The 17,405-nt window shown below is 43.5% G+C and overlaps 1 non-coding gene across 1 annotated transcript; it reads right to left on the bottom strand.

Annotated features, from left to right (window-relative positions):
• Positions 1-17,017: 17,017 nt before the first annotated feature.
• Positions 17,018-17,092, bottom strand: Trnat-ugu. Its single transcript has one exon. It is a non-coding gene; the product is annotated as a tRNA-Thr (tRNA).
• Between the last annotated feature and the right edge of the window lie 313 nt (positions 17,093-17,405).

The raw sequence follows: 17,405 nt of genomic DNA, 5'->3' as shown, positions 1-17,405 counted from the left end.
TACAAGTCTTTTTAAGTATCTTAGAATGTCATAGTTTTGGACACGCTACGACTTGCTTAACCTTCAGTGACTAACACGACGTCAACTGAAAGTGTCCGTAAAAGTAAATACTGCACGTCCTTGAGTCCAGTGCTGTACGGAATACAAATGGGCAGTCTGGAATTTCTCATTCTCTAGCCAAGTGCGGACAGCACTTAATGAAGCTACGTGACATGGCATTCCAACCATCACTGTGGGAACTAGGTCGTCCCATAAAGCCTCAGGACTTGGAGGAAATTAAAGAAGACTCACTTAATTATTTAGTCTATTCTGAATTTCAGACAAACTTTTCTGTTAATCATGAATAGTTAGCAAGTAAAGACTGCTGTAGATCAAATAAAAAAATGTAAGGTTTGAAATGACTGACAGAAAAACACTAGTTGAATTGATAGCATCCTAAAAGTAAGTTATAAAGAGAGATGTCAACGAAAGTAAAAAGAGGGTAATGAAACGTAATCGAATGACATCATGCGACAATGCGGTTTCCACGTTGGTGGGACTGAAACACGCATATTTATGAACTGAGGAGGGCCCTTGTCGGATGCAACCAGTAATTTCGCTTGGAAATAGCGTGACTGTTCCGGACAAACCGTTATTTTCAAAACAATCAGTCACTGTGCGTCTCCAGTCGAATAAACTGCCGATCTTTCCAAAAATCATGCGACGTTGAGGAAATTAAATTAGGAAATTGGGCACTAAGAGTAATAAATGAATGTTGCTATTTCGCCCAAAATAATGGACTACGAAAGAAGCAGAAAGGATATAAAATGCATTTGGCATCAGTAAGTAATGCGATTCAGACAAAGAGTAATTTATGAATGTCGAATATTAATTTAAGTGCTGGAAAGTCCTGTCTGGAGTTATTTATCTGGAGAGTAGCATTGTACGAAACCGAAAAGTGAACGGTAAACAGTTCAGACAAGAAAAGAATACAATCTTGTGTTGTCGTACATAAGCGTACTGAAAATTAAATGGATGTCTTGGATAACGACAGAGGACGCACTAATCGGAACTGAGGAGAAAAGAAATTTATGGCACAGTTTTACTAAAACAAAGAATGGACTGAAAGGACTCATACTGAAGCATCAAGGAACTGTCAATTTGCTTAGAGAAATGTTTAGGAAGTAAAAATTACAGAGGAAGACCAAGGCTTGAATACAATAAGCGGGCTGAAATGGATGTATCGTGGAGAGGAAAGCACAACAGAGACGAAGAAAATAAACACCATCCTAGTGATTCAGACTTACAGTAAGATAAAGAGCACATTTAAATGTCATTTCCTTGAAATTCTTTTTGAAGTATCATTTCCTTGAAACCGATGACAATTTTCTGTTTGAAGTATCTCCTTATCGATCCATATGCTACTGAGGACTAATGCGGATTGCAAGCTTATGCCCTTTGCTAGAGGGAGATGATATAGTTCAATTTTAGATTTGGTAAAAATTCATCGTGACATTGTTGCAAATGAAAAAAAATGAAAGTCTCCATATTTGTTGGAAGAAGGAAACATAAAATGACATCAGCTACAGATTAAGTTATTTGCACGTTGAAATGAAACAAAATAATGGCAAGAGCCTTCGAAATAAGATAACGCCATGAAAATCCAAAACTCAGCAATAATGGGCCAAATGAATCCAGACTCGGAAATGGTGTAAGCCGAAGAATGGAGAAACATGGCGTATACATAGCACCAGGAATGTTCTCAACTATGTCACCCGGAAGATCGGCCGTTGTGGCCGAGGGGTTCTAGGCTCTTCAGTCCGGAGCCGCGCTGCTGCTACGGTCGCAGGTTCGAATCCTGCCTCGGGCATGGGTGTGTGTGCTGTCCTTAGGTTAGTTAGGTTTAAGTAGTTCTAAGTCTAGGGGACTGATGACCTCAGATGTTAAGTCCCATAGTGCTAACAGCCATTTGAACCATTTGAAAGCAGCATGGGATTAGCCGAGCGGTCTAGGGCGCTGCAGTCATGGACTGTGCGGCTGGTCCCGGCGGAGGTTCGAGTCCTCCCTCGGGCATGGGTGTTTGTGTTTGTCCTTAGAATCATTTAGGATAATCAGTGTGTAAGATTAGGGACTGATGACCTTAGTGGTTAAGTGCCATAAGAATTCACACACATTTTTTCTTAACCATTTGAATGTGGAAGAGCGTATCGTGACAAGCTCATACAGTGAAGGACCATCAAACGAAGCGGAAGCGTGATAGATTGTATCGGATTGACTCGTTAACGTCGATGTAGCGGTATAAGCACGCAGTCATACGGTAACATTTTGTCTCTACCAGGACATGCTGTTACGGCAATGCTGTGTATGTTGAACTAGTATATATGCACTGAGGTGACAAAAGTCATCGGACAGCGATCTGCACATATACGGACGGCGGTAGTATCGCGTACACATAAATGGGCAGTGCACTGGCGCAGCTGTCATTTGTACCCACGTGAAAAATTTCCGACGTGATTGTGGCCGCATGACGCGAATTAACAGACTCTGAACGCGGAGTAGTAGTTGGAGCTCGACGCGTGGGACATTTCATTTCGGAAATCGTTAGGGATTGTGCCGATTGTGCCGATAACACTAAATTTCAGGCTTCATCTCTTACCACGGACAGCGCAAACGCTCGAGAGTAGCGCCGGTTGCATAGAGTTGTCAGTGTTAACAGCAAGCAACTCTGCGGGAAATCATTGCAGAAATCTATGTGGGACGTACGACGAGCGTATCTGTTAGGATAGAAGGAAGAAATTTGCTGTTAATGGGCTGTGGCAGCAGACGACCTAGGCCAATGCCTTTGCTAACAGCGCGGCATCGCCTACAGCGCCTCTTCTGGGCACGTGACCATTTCGGTTGGACACTAGACGACTGGAAAAACCTGGCCTCGTCAGGCTAGTCCCGATTTCAGTTGGTAAGAGCTGATGGCAGGGTTCGAGTGTGGCGCTGACCCCACAAAGCTATGGACCCTGGTTGTCAACAAGGCCCTGTGCAAGCTGATGGTGGCTGCATAATGGTTTGGGCTGTGTTTACATAGAATAGGCCGGGTCCTCTGGTCCAACTGAACCGTTCGTTGACTAGAAATGCTTTGATCGGCTGCCTGGAAACCATCTGCAGCCATTCATGGACTTAATGTTCCCGGAAAACGATTGAATATTTACGGATGACAACGCGCCATGTGACAGGGCCACGAATGTTTGAGACTGGTTTTATATACTTTCTGGAAAAATTGAGCGAATAATATGGCCACCAAGATGGTCCGAAATGAATCCCATCAAACGTTTATGAGAGATAATTGACGGTTCAGTTCGTGCACAAAGTCCTGCACCGGCATCACTTTCGCAATTGTGGGAGGCTATAGAGGCAGCGTGACTCAGTATTTCTGCAGGAGATTTCATTGAATTTTTGAGTCCACGCCACGTCGAGTTGCTACACAAAACCGAGCAGAAGGAGGGCCGACGCGATATTAGGAGGTATCCCATGACTTTTGTCACCTCAAAGAAGGTCCTACACAACAGCAAGCAGGTGATAAACCATACATGGGATCGCTATCTTCTTGATCGCATGCTCGTAATGGCCCATACAACTTTGTTCACAGTGTTGGATCGACGATAGTGCATATAGTACTCGTATATCTATTTATTGGGATGAGGTGTGATCAGGTGGCTCACATGTCATTGTCCAATTGGAATAGGCACGAGAACACAGTCACTATCGTGATAAGCGTCATTATGTAGTGTTTCCGGACAGGTACAGCTGCATCTTTTTCTACAGCCTCTGTTGCTTGTAAATTAAATGCTTCAGCGATTACCGCGATGGAGCAGCCTTTATAGTTTACTGTTACTGCACACTGTTGCTTTTGGGTGTCCTCAGAGACAACATACAATTTTAATTGAGGGTGACGGTTACATCAGGAAACTTTTGGAGCCTATGGTACTGCACCTCTTCGAGACATCTGAACACACCATATTTCAGTGGATAATGCCCAGCTACAGGTCACGGTAATGTGTAAGCCTTCATCTGTGGCCTGCAGTTGCATCTGCCACGTTTCTCAACTTAAATGTCCATGAATCGCTGGTCCTCCAGGGACCAGTGTTCATACTTCGTGGATGCACGTACGACGTAGAGAGATTTATCCCAGGACCTTATCCGTCTTTGATTCCAAGTAACAAAATTTAGAGCCTCTGACTGCAGAACCTGGGAGCTTGAAACTAAGCTGAACTCTCAAAGTCAGAGAATAGTATGCAAAATGTAGATCAATGTTTACTTTCAACGTCCCACTAGAGGCGAAATACAGGTTTAGAATAGAAAAAGCGACTGAATAAAGTCGGCTTTGTACATTTCAAGAGAACTATCATGGCATTCGATTAACAGGTTTAATATAGCTCTGGAAGACTAAATCCTATTTGGGAGACGGAAATTCTGCCTTGTATCTCTAGAATATTGCGGCGTTCCTTTTTTCGGGAGATGATTACGAATGTTTTCAAAACGGCTTACTGCTCACACTCCTGAAACTCTTCCGATCCTGTATGCTTAAAGATTGTCAAATTCCTGTCCAAGCGAGACCATCCGAAAAAGGGATCTAAAAAAAGGGCTGTGTTTTTCAAGGTCCGACTGGCCACGAAATTACACTGAAGAGCCAATGAAACTGATACATCTGCCTAATATCGTATAGTCCTGGAAGGAACTGACACAATGAATCCTGCAGGGTTGTCCATTAATCCGTAAGAGTATGAGGGGGTGGAGATCTGTTCTGAACAGCACGTTGCAAGGCATCCCAGATATGCTCAATAATGTTCATGTGTGGGGAGTTTAGTGGCCAGCGGAAGTATTTAAACTCAGAAGACGTGTGGGATATCGAATTGTCGTGCTGGAATTGCCGAAGTCCGTCGGGATACGCAATGGACATGAATGGATGCAGGTGATCAGACAGGATGCTTACGTACGTTTCATCTGTCAGAGTCGTATCTAGACGAACCAGGGATTCCTATATCACTGCAACTGCACACGCCCCACACCATGACAGAGCCTCCACCAGCATGAACAGCCCCTTCTGACATGCAGGGTCCATAGATTTATGAGCTTCTCTTCATAACCGTGCGTGTCCATCCGCTCGATACAATTTGAAAGGAGACTCGTCCGACAGGGCAACATGTTTTCAGTCATCCGAAGTCACTGTTGATGAGCCCACGCGAGACATAAAGCTTTTTGTCGTGCAGTCATCAAGCATACATGGGTGGCCCTTCGGCTCCGAAAGCCCATATCAATGAGGTTTCGTTGCATGGTTCGCGCGCTGACACTTGTTGATAACCCAGCATTGAAATCTGCAGCAATTTGCGGAAGTACTGCAATTCTGTCAGGCTGAATGATTCTCTTCAGTCGTCGTTGGTCCTGTTCTTGCAGGATCTTCTTCCGGCCGCACCCATATCGGAGATTGGATGTTTTAGCTGATTCCTAATATACACGGTACACTCGTGAAATGGTCGTACGGGAAAATTCCACACTTCATCACTACATCTGAGATGCTGTGTTCCATCGGTCGTGTGTCGACTATAACACCAAGTTTAAACTCATTTAAATCTTGATAACCTGCCTTGTAGCAGCAGTAACCGATCTAACAACTGCGACAGATACCTGTTGTCTTGTATAGGCTTGCCGACCGCAGCACTGTATTCTACCTGTTTACATATCTCTGTATTTGAATATGTGTGCCTATATCAGTTTCTTTGGCGCTTCAGTGCAAAACCACAGTGAAAATGCGATGAACTCTTGTGCAGATGCGTTGCGTGGTGCGTCTAGCATATGTGTCGATCGCACCACGTCGTACGTTTCAGTTCTAAGCTCATAGTGAAAACATAAAGACGCCTAGACCAGCAGAATAGCCGCCAAATGTGACGTGCGTGCTGTCCTTGGATTTCTTCATGCTGAGTGTTTCCGTCTAATCAGATGCCGCCCACATGACGTAACTGTCATGCTTGATAGCAAAGTGCTGCAATGGTGCAGGAACTTTAAAGCGGGATGTACAGACATTAAGGACGCAGGGAAGGTAGCGAGTGTCAACCGATTATCTCGATCAGCGAGTGGATCAGGTGAATCGAGAGAATCGTGTATGACGGACAATTCAGTACAAGCGAAGAGGAATGTTGTGATCATGATAGAACGTTCATTGAGACGCGAGTGCTTGCTAACATAAGCTTTGGAAAGTGTGTTTTGTGGGAGACGATAGGAAGGAGAAGATCCGAAATGATGGAAGACAACAAGGGAAACGGAAATTACACACACCTAAAGAGGATGGCAGAAGTCAGGAGGGCATGGAGAGCTACCATGCCCGCCTGCATATGGGCAGCAGGCTGATGACGATGATAATGAGCCGGCCGCGGTGACCGAGCGGTTCTAGGCGTTTCAGTCCGGCACCGCGCGACTGCTACGGTCGCAGGTTCGAATCCTGCTTCGGGCATGGATACGTGTGATGTCCTTAGGTTAGTTAGGTTTAAGTAGTTCTAAGTTCTAGGGGACTGATGACCGCAGATGGTAAGTCCCATAGTGCTCAGAGCCATTTGAACCTTTTCTTTTATTTATTTTTTTATGATGATGACAATGCTCGGCCGCACTCTGTAGCTGCAGAAAACATACTCCTACAGCGCTTTCAATGGAAAGTGTTTGATCACCCACCATACAGCCTGGACTTGACTCCCTCTGATTTTCATCGTTCGTTTACATATACAAAACGGCACAGCATTTTGGCATAGAATACGAGCTGCCGACCACAGTAGAGAACTGGCGGAAACACAGCCGGCTGCCTTCTATGACTAGGATGTTGCGAAGTTGGCACCACACTACGACAAATAGCTAAGTCGGAGAGACGACTGTGTGGAGAGATAGCTGAAAGGTGTAGGGAAAATCTGCAAATAAACTGTTTTTGGTCTTCACTGTGGTTTCCGTTTCACAACCCATTGCACTTGTACAAGCGCAACGGTTTATTTTATCTAAATATTAAGACTTGGTCCTATGAGCTGATTTGTGTGAATTGTAGTTCAAGCTCTCAGAGTATCTGTAAATTCCAAAGAATAATTAGCTTTCTTTTCTCGTAATTATTTTTCTACATTAAAATAAAACGGTTCTTTATATTAAACTAGATTCACTAACTACTTTATAATATTTACTCTAAAACTTCTGGCTACCAATGAGAACGAAGAAAACTGCTGTAACACGAATCAGACAAAAGGAGCAATTTTAACTCCCCTTATGTGTACGATTTAGAAAATTCAGTTTCTCTGCCTTCCAGAAATTTACAATATGCGGATGATATACGTGTATATTCCACAGCAGGCTCATATATTCAAACCAAATAGAATCTGTCCACGTCTATGGTTTCATAGGTAAATGGATGTCTGCTAATGTTCTCAACGCCTTGGTAGAAAAATCGATGATCGTCCCGTTTTCTAAATTGACTAATTTTAAGGCAGATGAGCAAGATTTGTTTGGAAGCTGCAACTTCAAGAGTAAATCTGAGGCTAGGTTCATGGGTATCATTTTTGACTCTAGGCTGTACTGGGACGCTCATATGCGAGCTCTGATTATTAGATATGAAGAAGTTTCGGATGTAATTCGCTTATTCACCCGTGTTTGGTGTGGGGCACATCAGAGTCTCCTATCAATACGTGTCGACGCGTTATTACATCTCACATCTACTATGAATATACACTATATCACACTTCTGTACAGGTACTCCTTGCTAAATTTGACACTCTACAATTAAGAGCCATTCGCACCTACCTTGGAACTGTACGATCGACACCTACAAATGCGTTTTTAATGGAGCCAAGATAGACGCTCCTTAACATTCGATGACAAATGCTTACTCGTAAATTTTATATTCAAGACATGGCATTTAAGGACAGCTCAATCTATAAAATAAAGATAGCATTCAACATATTAGGACGCATCTTAACAGAAGAATTACTAATGCAGCCTTATTCTCTAGTTTCAACACTTGACAAATTTTCACCTCAGACATTAAATTTTCCAATCTATTAGCAATGTTTCAATATGATCTACATGTATTCAGCTTTCATGTACCAGTATATTATTTTAAACGGATCACTTCGGATAATACATTTCATAAATTTAATTTTCACTCCTACGTTACAGAAAAGTGACCAGATTTTACTTATATTTCTACTGATGGATCAGAAAGTTCGTTATAGAAATATACTGGATGTGCTGTATTTGTCCTCAGATTCATCTTGCACTACCTCATTGGCAAGAGATCCGGAATAAATATAAACAACAGAAAAGTAGTTATTACGCAATGTTACAACGCCAACTCATTTCAATACTGTGGTTCAAAAGGGCTCAGTTGTACCGTTTTACGACGTAACCATCACCCGTTTGCGATTGAACCATGCTTCCTTCCCATTTCATTTATATCGAATTAACATTTGCAATTCTCCTGGATGTGAGTAGAGTACCGAGACAATCGCTCACGTAAATCACACCCTTTTTTTCTTGTTAGCACACACATCAAAAAAGTTTTGCATCACCTAGGTTCCGAGAGTTCCGTAACCTGTGCATTAAATTGGAACAGAAATCAACACAAACATCAATTCCGCCCTTTTTTATGCTCATGAAAGCCACACATTGCATGTTGTACCAAGATACAGCAAGACCTTCAGAGATGGTGGTCCAGATTGCTGTACACAATGGTACCTCTAATACCCAGTAGCACGTCCTCTTGCATTGATGCAACCCGTCTTCGTTGTTGCATACTAACCACAAGTTCATCAAGGCACTGTTGGTCCAGATTGTTCCACTCCTCAATGGCGGTTTGGCGTAGATCCCTCAGAGTGGTTGGTGGGTCACGTCTTCCATAAGCAACTCCTTTAAATCCGTCCCAGGCATGTTCGATAGGGTTCATGTTTGGAGAACATGCTGGCCACTCTAGTCGAGCGATGTCGTTATCCTGAAGGAAGTCAGTCACAAGATGTGCAAGATGGGGGCGCGAATTGTCGTCCATGAAGACGAATGCCTCGCCAATACGCTGCCGATATGGTTGTTCTATTTGTCAGAAGATGGCATTCATGTATTGTACAGCCGTTGCGGCGCCTTCCATGACCACCAGCGGCATACGTCGGCCACACATAATGCCACCCGAAAACAGCAGGGAACTTCCACCTCGCTCCACTTGCTGGGCAGTGTGTCTAAGATGTTCAGCCTGACCAGGTTGCCTGCAGTCACGTCCCCGACCATTTTCTCGTTGAATGCATATGCGACACTCAACGGTGAAGAGAACGTGATGCCAGTCCTGAGCGGTCCAGTCGGCATGTTGCTGGGTCCATCTGTACGCCGCTGCATGTGTCGTGGTTGCAAAGAAGGATCTCGCCATGGACGTCGGGAGTGAAGTTGCCCATCATACAGCCTTTTGCGCACAGTTTGAGTCGTAACACGACGTGCTGTGGCTGCACGCAAAGCATTATTCAACATGGTGCCGTTGCTGTCAGGGTTCTCCGAACCATAAAGCGTAGGTAGCGGTCATCCACTGCAGTAGTAACCCTTGGGCGGCCTGAGAGAGGCATGTCTTAGACGGTTCCTGTCCCTCTGTATCTTCTCCATGTCCGAAGAACATCGCATTGGTTCCGACCGAGACGCCTGGACACTTCCCTTGTTGAGAGCCTTTCCTCTCACAAAGTAACAATGCGGACGCGATCGAACCGCGGGATTGACAGTCTAGGCATGGTTGAACTGCAGACAACACGAGCCGTGTACCTCCTTCTTGGTGGAATGACTGGAACTGATCGGCTGTCGGACCCTCTCCGTCTAACAGGCTCTGCTCAAGCTTGGTTGTTTGCATCTTTCGGCGGTTTGAGTGACATCTCTAAACGGTCAAAGGGACTGAGTCTGATACAATATCACAGTCAACGTCTGTCTTCAGGAGTTGTGGGAAGCGGGGTGATGCAAAAGTTTTTTGATGTGTGTAGTTAGTTAGTTAAATGTTAATGAACACATTATTATTTTATTTCTGTTCATGCAGCTACACTTGAAAACAAGTTTTTTTTTTTGACAATAAACGGAAGAATTTTATTAAATCGAAACTGCCGCCAGCAGTTATATACAGGGGCTACATTCCTGCCAAGTCTTTCTGCAATATCGCAGAAGGAACATCCAGCTTCTCGTAGTCCTATTACATGATCTCATTCAAACTCAGTGAGGTGTTGATAATCGCGTCTTTAATGCCTTAAAGGCATTGTTGGCTATCATAACTCAGCTCGTCCAACCTCATAGGTAAATAACGCTCATGACCGTTACACCGGGTGTTTAAAGCAAAACTGATTTGCATTCTCATGTGACGCTATTGGCGCCACTTTTATCCGACAGGCGCGAAATTTCAACAGACACAATCTTTCAGATGTTGACGAACTATAAACTTCCTTTTATGTAGCACAAATCCTTCTTCGTGCTGCGATTTTTTTCCCGTCAGTGCTTCAGTGCTCAAGGGAATTGAAGAACCCCCACAATGGGCCACACCTTCACACACTTCCAGTAGCGCCACCATCTACAGCGAATTGGCTTACTGTCAGTCGTGTCCCCATTATGCTGCCGCGGTAGACAAGAGTGTGCCCACATTTTCAGTGTGCTGCTACATTTGACCAGTGTAAGCTCTTCTCTGATTTCTTCTACAACCGAGTTATACCTAAAACAACGCAGTAGGCTATTAATATAGTCGTTATCTAGAATATTATTTAATAATCACGCTTGTGGGCGTGTGCATGTGTGTGTATAAACATGTAAACAAATAAAAAAAACAGAAAAGCTTTCCACTAGTTCTCAGAACGTAAGTTTCGGAAAATAAAATATCTAGCAGAGGGATATGCTTAGGTTTGTGGGGTATGTTAGAAATCTCTGTTGACATTTTGCAATACGTCGAACCTATGAGAGCTACTGGATTAAAGCCGTTATAACTACAGTGGTTGGGAGCGACAGTTTCGTGCTATGCAGTGGAGAATTAGAGGGAGATTAATAGTAATAACGGCTATTAGGCTTATTGCCTGAGGTCCGGCGAATGGATGGAGCCTCTAAGTTTCTACAGCAACTGCTCGTAATGTTGCTTAAGTGCAGAGAATTAATGGCGCTATTTCCAACTGCTTCGTAGATCAGAATTAGCGTTTGTACTTTACCTAATCCTCCAAAGTTTCCACTAAAAGGCAAAGAATAAATGGAGATCATTTCGCTAGGTCTACATCCACAAACAGTCCTAATAATTTTTCTAAACGTTATTCCCCAATAGAGTTTGCTCATAATGCCGAATGGCCGATATCTGCATCATGTTGCCAGTTTGTCTAAATGACAAAAATTACTATTCGCGACCGTGTCAGTACAGAACACCAGACTGTTAGTGATCAATCACTCCATGAAATAGTATAGCTGCGCTTGTGTCTGATTACGTTTGAAGATTATATTTCCGTGTTTGCATATTGCGTTGTTGAGTCAGTGTGGAAGACAAAGACCTTCTTTCCAGTGTGATACAGTGTTTATGTGTAGGGGCTAAAGAGTATTTATTTAAAAGAGGACAATACTCAGCCTCTACACCTGATACAACAGACAAAGACGATTATTTACTACTTCACTAGGAATGCAAAAGTCAGCCGCTTTGCAACACGTTAAGAATCCTCACCGCAAAGCTAGGAAAAACGTTTAACATTAACACGCTTCTCATACTCATCTCTCCAGCAGAGTTGATACCCAGTTAAAATCTGCCTCTTTTTCAAAAAAGTTTCACCACTCAGCAATTTACTCGGCCCAATCGCGATGGTAAAATCCGTGTGCAAGAGTACAATGCCAAATCCCCTCACCACTTCTATAACGTGAGATAGAAATGATGGATATTCTGGGCCATTTTGTGTGCCGGATGCGTTTGCGTAAGTGCTGTGGGGATGGGTAATTGAGAGAATCGAATCGGACGAGAAAATTCCTTCCTCCTTGTCGATGCAACAGGGACTGAGGATGGAATACATGTCTTACACTAAACTCATTGTCAAGATTCCGATTACTGTCAGAGGAAGCACTTAAGAGAGTGAAGAGTCGACTTGTTTTTATAACACTTTAAAGATGAGGGAGTTATGTAATTTAAAATTAAAAGAAGAATTGAAATTAAAATTGATGAATGGAGTACTCGTACATTCTTTCCACAATTTTATTAATACTGTCGTAACTGTGGACCTCCTAGGAAGGAGTCAAGCGCATTAGTAATGCAGCATCTCGTACGAACTCATGGACTCGTTGCTAGCAAAAATTATATTAAAATATCAAGGAACAAGCAGTCTTGGTTGCAGTGTTAAAATTTTTTGTATTACAAGGGTCGTCCAGAAGGTAAGCTCCGTTTGGTTATATAAAACAAACGAGTACAGATACAGAAAAAAATATTTATTGTGCAAGAATCTACAACTGTTAAACTACTTTTCCACATAGCTTACAAAAATTTGTAGGCACTTGTCATAGCGTGGCACATGTTTTTGTATGCCATCTTCATACAAGGTTGCCGCCTGTGTATTCAACCATGTGGTAACACGTTCTTTCAGCTCGTCGTCATCGTTGAAGTGTCAACCACCAAGGACAGATTTTAGGTGTAAGAAGAGATAGAAGTCGCTTGGAGCGAGGTTCGGGCTGTACATAGGATGATCAAACGCGTCCCAGTGAAATTCCCGTAAGAGTCGTTTGATCCCATTCGCCTTGTGAGGTCGGGCATTATTGTAGAAGCCGGCCGGGGTGGCCGAGCGGTTCTAGGCGCTACAGTCTGGAACCGCGCGACCTCTATTATCGCAGGTTCGAATCCTGCCTCGGGCATGGATGTGTGTGATGTCCTTAGGTTAGTTAGGTTTAAGTAGTTCTAAGTTCTAGGGGACTGATGACCTCAGAAGTGAAGTCCCATTGTGCTCAGAGCCATTTGAACCATTTGAAACATTATCGTAGAAGAAAACAACACCTTTTGACAGTAATCCTCGGCACTTGTTCTGTACTGAGCGGCAAAATTTCTTAATGGCCTCGCAGTAACCATGTGCATTGATTGTTTGGCCTCATGGTAAGAAATCCGTGTCCCAAAAAACGGTGCACATGACTTTTCGAGGTGTCAAGATTTGCTTATGCTTAACCTTCGTTGGGGATGAAGTGTGCCTCCATTCAATTGATTGCCGTTTTGTTTCAGGGGTGTCGTACGATACCCAAGTTTCATCCCCCGTGACTATCCAAGAAAGAAAACCATTGCCTTCTTCATTGTAGCGTGTCAAAAACTGAAGTGCACTGCCCATCCGTTGTTGTTCAGCAAGAATTTTGGGTACCCAACGTGAGGAAAGTTTTCGAAATATCAGTTTTTCAGTAACAATTTCATGAATTAGTGATCGTGAGATTTGCGGAACTTCCATAGCTAGGGCACTAAGTGTAAACTTACAGTTGTGCTTAATCTTCTCTTCAACTGTGTAAACCAGTTCATCAGTAACCACAGCCGGTCGTCCATTTCGTTCCTCATCGTGCACTTGATCACGTCCTTCATTGAACAGTCTGACCCATCTTCTACCGAGCGAGGTGGCGCAGTGGTTAGCACACTGGACTCGCATTCGGGAGGACGACGGTTCAATCCCGTCTCCAGCCATCCTGATTTAGGTTTTCCGTGATTTCCCTAAATCGTTTCAGGCGAATGCTGGGATGGTTCCTTTGAAAGGGCACGGCTGATTTCCTTCCCAATCCTTCCCTAACCCGAGCTTGCGCTCCGTCTCTAATGACCTCGTTGTCGACGGGACCTTAAACACTAACCACCACCACCATCTTCTAACCACTGAATCACTCATAGCATTTTGTCCGTAAACCTCGCAGATTCGCCGGTGAATTTCCTTTGGTTTATCTTTCTTAGCATTTATAAAACGAATCAAAGATTTGATTTCACACGCGGCGGCATTTTCAATCACGGCTGACATTATAAAGAACCACTACAAAGCACACGTCGGCAGCAGCGATCTGAAAATAGCGTAGACTACGTGTCTTCTCCTTGAGTCAGAGTAACTGCCGCGCATGCTCGGTACTGCGATCGTAACGCTGCCGCGGATTGAAATAGAAACGGAACTTACTTTGTGGACGATCCTCCTATGTCCCAATGTCGCCTTTCGCCTGTATTGAGGCGTCTTCCGATTGGCCTACAGAAGAAATACAAAATTTCGTAATAGTGGCGTGACGCCATTTAGTGAGACTGGATTACCAACAAAAATTAAACAATTTGCCGATATTTGGTAGCGATGGGTTCGTGGGATACCGCGGATAAAATATTCCAGCAGGTAAATGCCCCTTGTCAAAGCTATAAAAACACTGGGCGGTGCTGATACCACAAATGCGGAATATTTGTTGACGGAACCACAACTTCACTTCTGCTTGCACGTCTTCATATTAATCAAAATGAAGTCCTAAAAGTTTTGGAAACAGATGAAAATCGGATGCGGCCAAGTAGGGACTATATGGAGGATGATAGATGACAGTGAACCAAAGTCATCCGATTGCTGCACACGTCGCAAAGCTCGTTTACGGTTTGGCATTGTCATGCACCATGTCAGGAAGAACTCTTCGAATCTGTGCATTCCGTGTTTCTCACGCACCGACATAGGTAGCTTATACACCACCGTGTTACACGCTAGAATTCGGAGCTCTCTATCGACAGCGGATTGCGATTAGAGTCAGCAAAGTTCGAAAGTCGACAGACTAATATGCGTGACATGTAATAATACCTCAATCGATATCGAGAACAGAATAAGAACTTCAGACGCATTACTTTTCAGCACGCATTCGTAACCTAAAGACTCCGCGGCTACTTGACACATTGATTGTAGAAGTGAATAAGACGTTTCCGTTTCCGGCTTATTAGTAGGGCCCGAAATTTTATGTAATTTTTTTTTTTTTATTTTCCTTCGGTCCTACGGACATGAAGGTGTAAATGTTCACAAATTATGTTGCCACCGTGGATATATTTCGTTATATGGTTACACGTTTCTACATATTTCATTATAACTACATGCTTTTATACATTTTAGCTTGGATGAATAAAAATACGTATTACTGCCCTTTTTAAACTTCCTTAATCCTTCACCCCCCCCAGTCATTAGCTTTCTTACAAGGATATCCGAATCCGAGCTAATGTAAAAGTTGAAGACATGATGTAAATCATCTAAAAAACAGGTTGTACTGCAACAGATGCGTGTAACTGCATTTGAGTTGATTTTTGAAGGACGTGCTTTCGTTTAATGTTATAAGATTCAGAATTTCAGTTCTGAAATGTGCAGGATATACAATAACGATAATAGTAGTAGTAACCATTACTGTGCGCTGTCGAGATTTGCATTGGGGAAGATAACATACTAGCGGCCAGAAATTTTCCTGCTACTGGAGATGTCTACCGCCGCGGGGCGCGTGCGCCAAGAAAAGTTTGCCAAATAGTACTTCTCAAGAGCCCATGTCTCCTACTGCACCAAAATCATCATTTTTTTTAAATACTGTCATCAATCTTCTGCCACGAATTCCTCTCCTGCGCCAACCTCTTCATCTCGCAGTAGCGCTTGCAACCTACGTCCTCAATGATTTGCTGGATGTATTCCAATCTGTTTCCCTCTACATTTTTTACCCTCGACAGCTGCTTCTACTACCAAGATTTCGTTTTACGATGGATGACGCTTTCGCTACTCAAGGGCACACTGTTCTGTTTCGACGTGTGATAAGGAGATCGGGTGCTGTATGAAATCCCGACCTGAATAACATGAGTGATGCACACACAGAGACCAAAGCAGTGCACTTGTCTAAAAAGTAAATATTGCTGACGCAGATGCGAAAGACTCCAAACTGCACACACGTTTTCTTTCTCGTGAGTGCCTGAAAATCGGGCGCTTCTACTCAGGTACTGTGAGCAAAATATTCCTGATGAATCACACTTTGAGTCAAAATTCCTTAGATTTTTGTTATCAGGAGACGCTAAGAAGTGTATGACGCTATGTAAGTATCCATATATGGACAGCGGTCGACGAAACTAAGATGGTATGCGTACGTGTTATTGGCAACCTCATTGTCAACAAACTTAAAGGAGGAGTACCCTGAAAGTAATTACTGATTTACTGAAAAATGTTGGTACGTACAACTGAGTCAAACGTACCTAGTTTTGTGAATGACGGTCCTACAGTGATGCGTTTAGAGGAAATTCCAGAAAAAATAATCTTGTTTCGTATCTGGATGCTGGGTCCTACATGTTGAAGACAGAAACTCCCCTACTTGTATTATATCGCATTTAATCCACTTCAGTTGGCTGGTTCATGCAATGCAACTTATCTCCGAAGACGTGCGACATAACTACTGACAGGTAAACAAAAGTTTGATGCACTAAGGAAGTGTTTCTCAAAGCCCGCATCGTGTGTTGCGCTATAGAGAACAGTTTCCTAACACAGCGTTGCCGCCAGAGCCTTTCTTGACAAGAATGGGACACACGGACTGAAGCTGCCCGTTTTTATAAAAAACATTTCCAGGCTGCGAGAATTTTCAATTTCAGCACGACAGGCACAATGTGATTTCTCTACACCGAAAATCGAAAATGCTCTGGGTACATCCGTAGCAATTTCTTCTTCCTCGCCAGAGATGTTTAAGAATTAGTATCTATTGCCAAGCCTTTGCAAAAAACGTGAGAAATTGTTGAGAATGTCAAATGCAAGCTGGTTGACATGAGAGATGATATTGGGCAGAGAATAGTGAATACGTTTGACGTCGTTTTGGTACGGAATCCAGGGTCCTCGACTTTTGCTACTGTATAGATTCAGTGGGGCAGAAGACAGAGGCAAATGGTCCTGGCCTTAGAACATTTTCAATATACCGTGCCTACAGTGCACAGCTCTCTCTCTATTAGAAATACGAAATTAGAAATACATTAATACCGTCAGTTGTGCACGGACGATGATATAGATCAACGGGGACAGGTGAAAATGTGTGCCCCGACCGGGACTCGAACCCGGGATCTCCTGCTTACATGGCAGACGCTCTGTCCGTCTGAGCCACCGAGGGCACAGATGATAGTATGACTGCAGGGACTATCTTGCGCACGCCTCCCGCGAGACTCACATTCTCACCTTGTATGTCCACACACTACATTCGTAGTGTCCCACCCCAACACACTCATTACTCGTGGAAGACATTCTTCCAAGTCCCGTAAGAGTTCGGGGAATATGAGTGCATCTGTACAGAAAAAGACGTTCATGGCCGGTATCGCCAGAACTATATACTTATATGGATATGGTGCCATGTCCGAAAGAACAGACACCATATCCATATAAGCTCTCTGTCTCTCTCTTTTTCTCTCTCCCGAAGTGGCGCTTCTT

This window comes from Schistocerca piceifrons, chromosome 2 (assembly GCF_021461385.2).
Source record: "Schistocerca piceifrons isolate TAMUIC-IGC-003096 chromosome 2, iqSchPice1.1, whole genome shotgun sequence".
Lineage (NCBI taxonomy): Eukaryota > Metazoa > Arthropoda > Insecta > Orthoptera > Acrididae > Schistocerca > Schistocerca piceifrons.
Note: the sequence above shows the minus strand (reverse complement) of the source record. Positions and strands in the feature narration are given on the sequence as shown.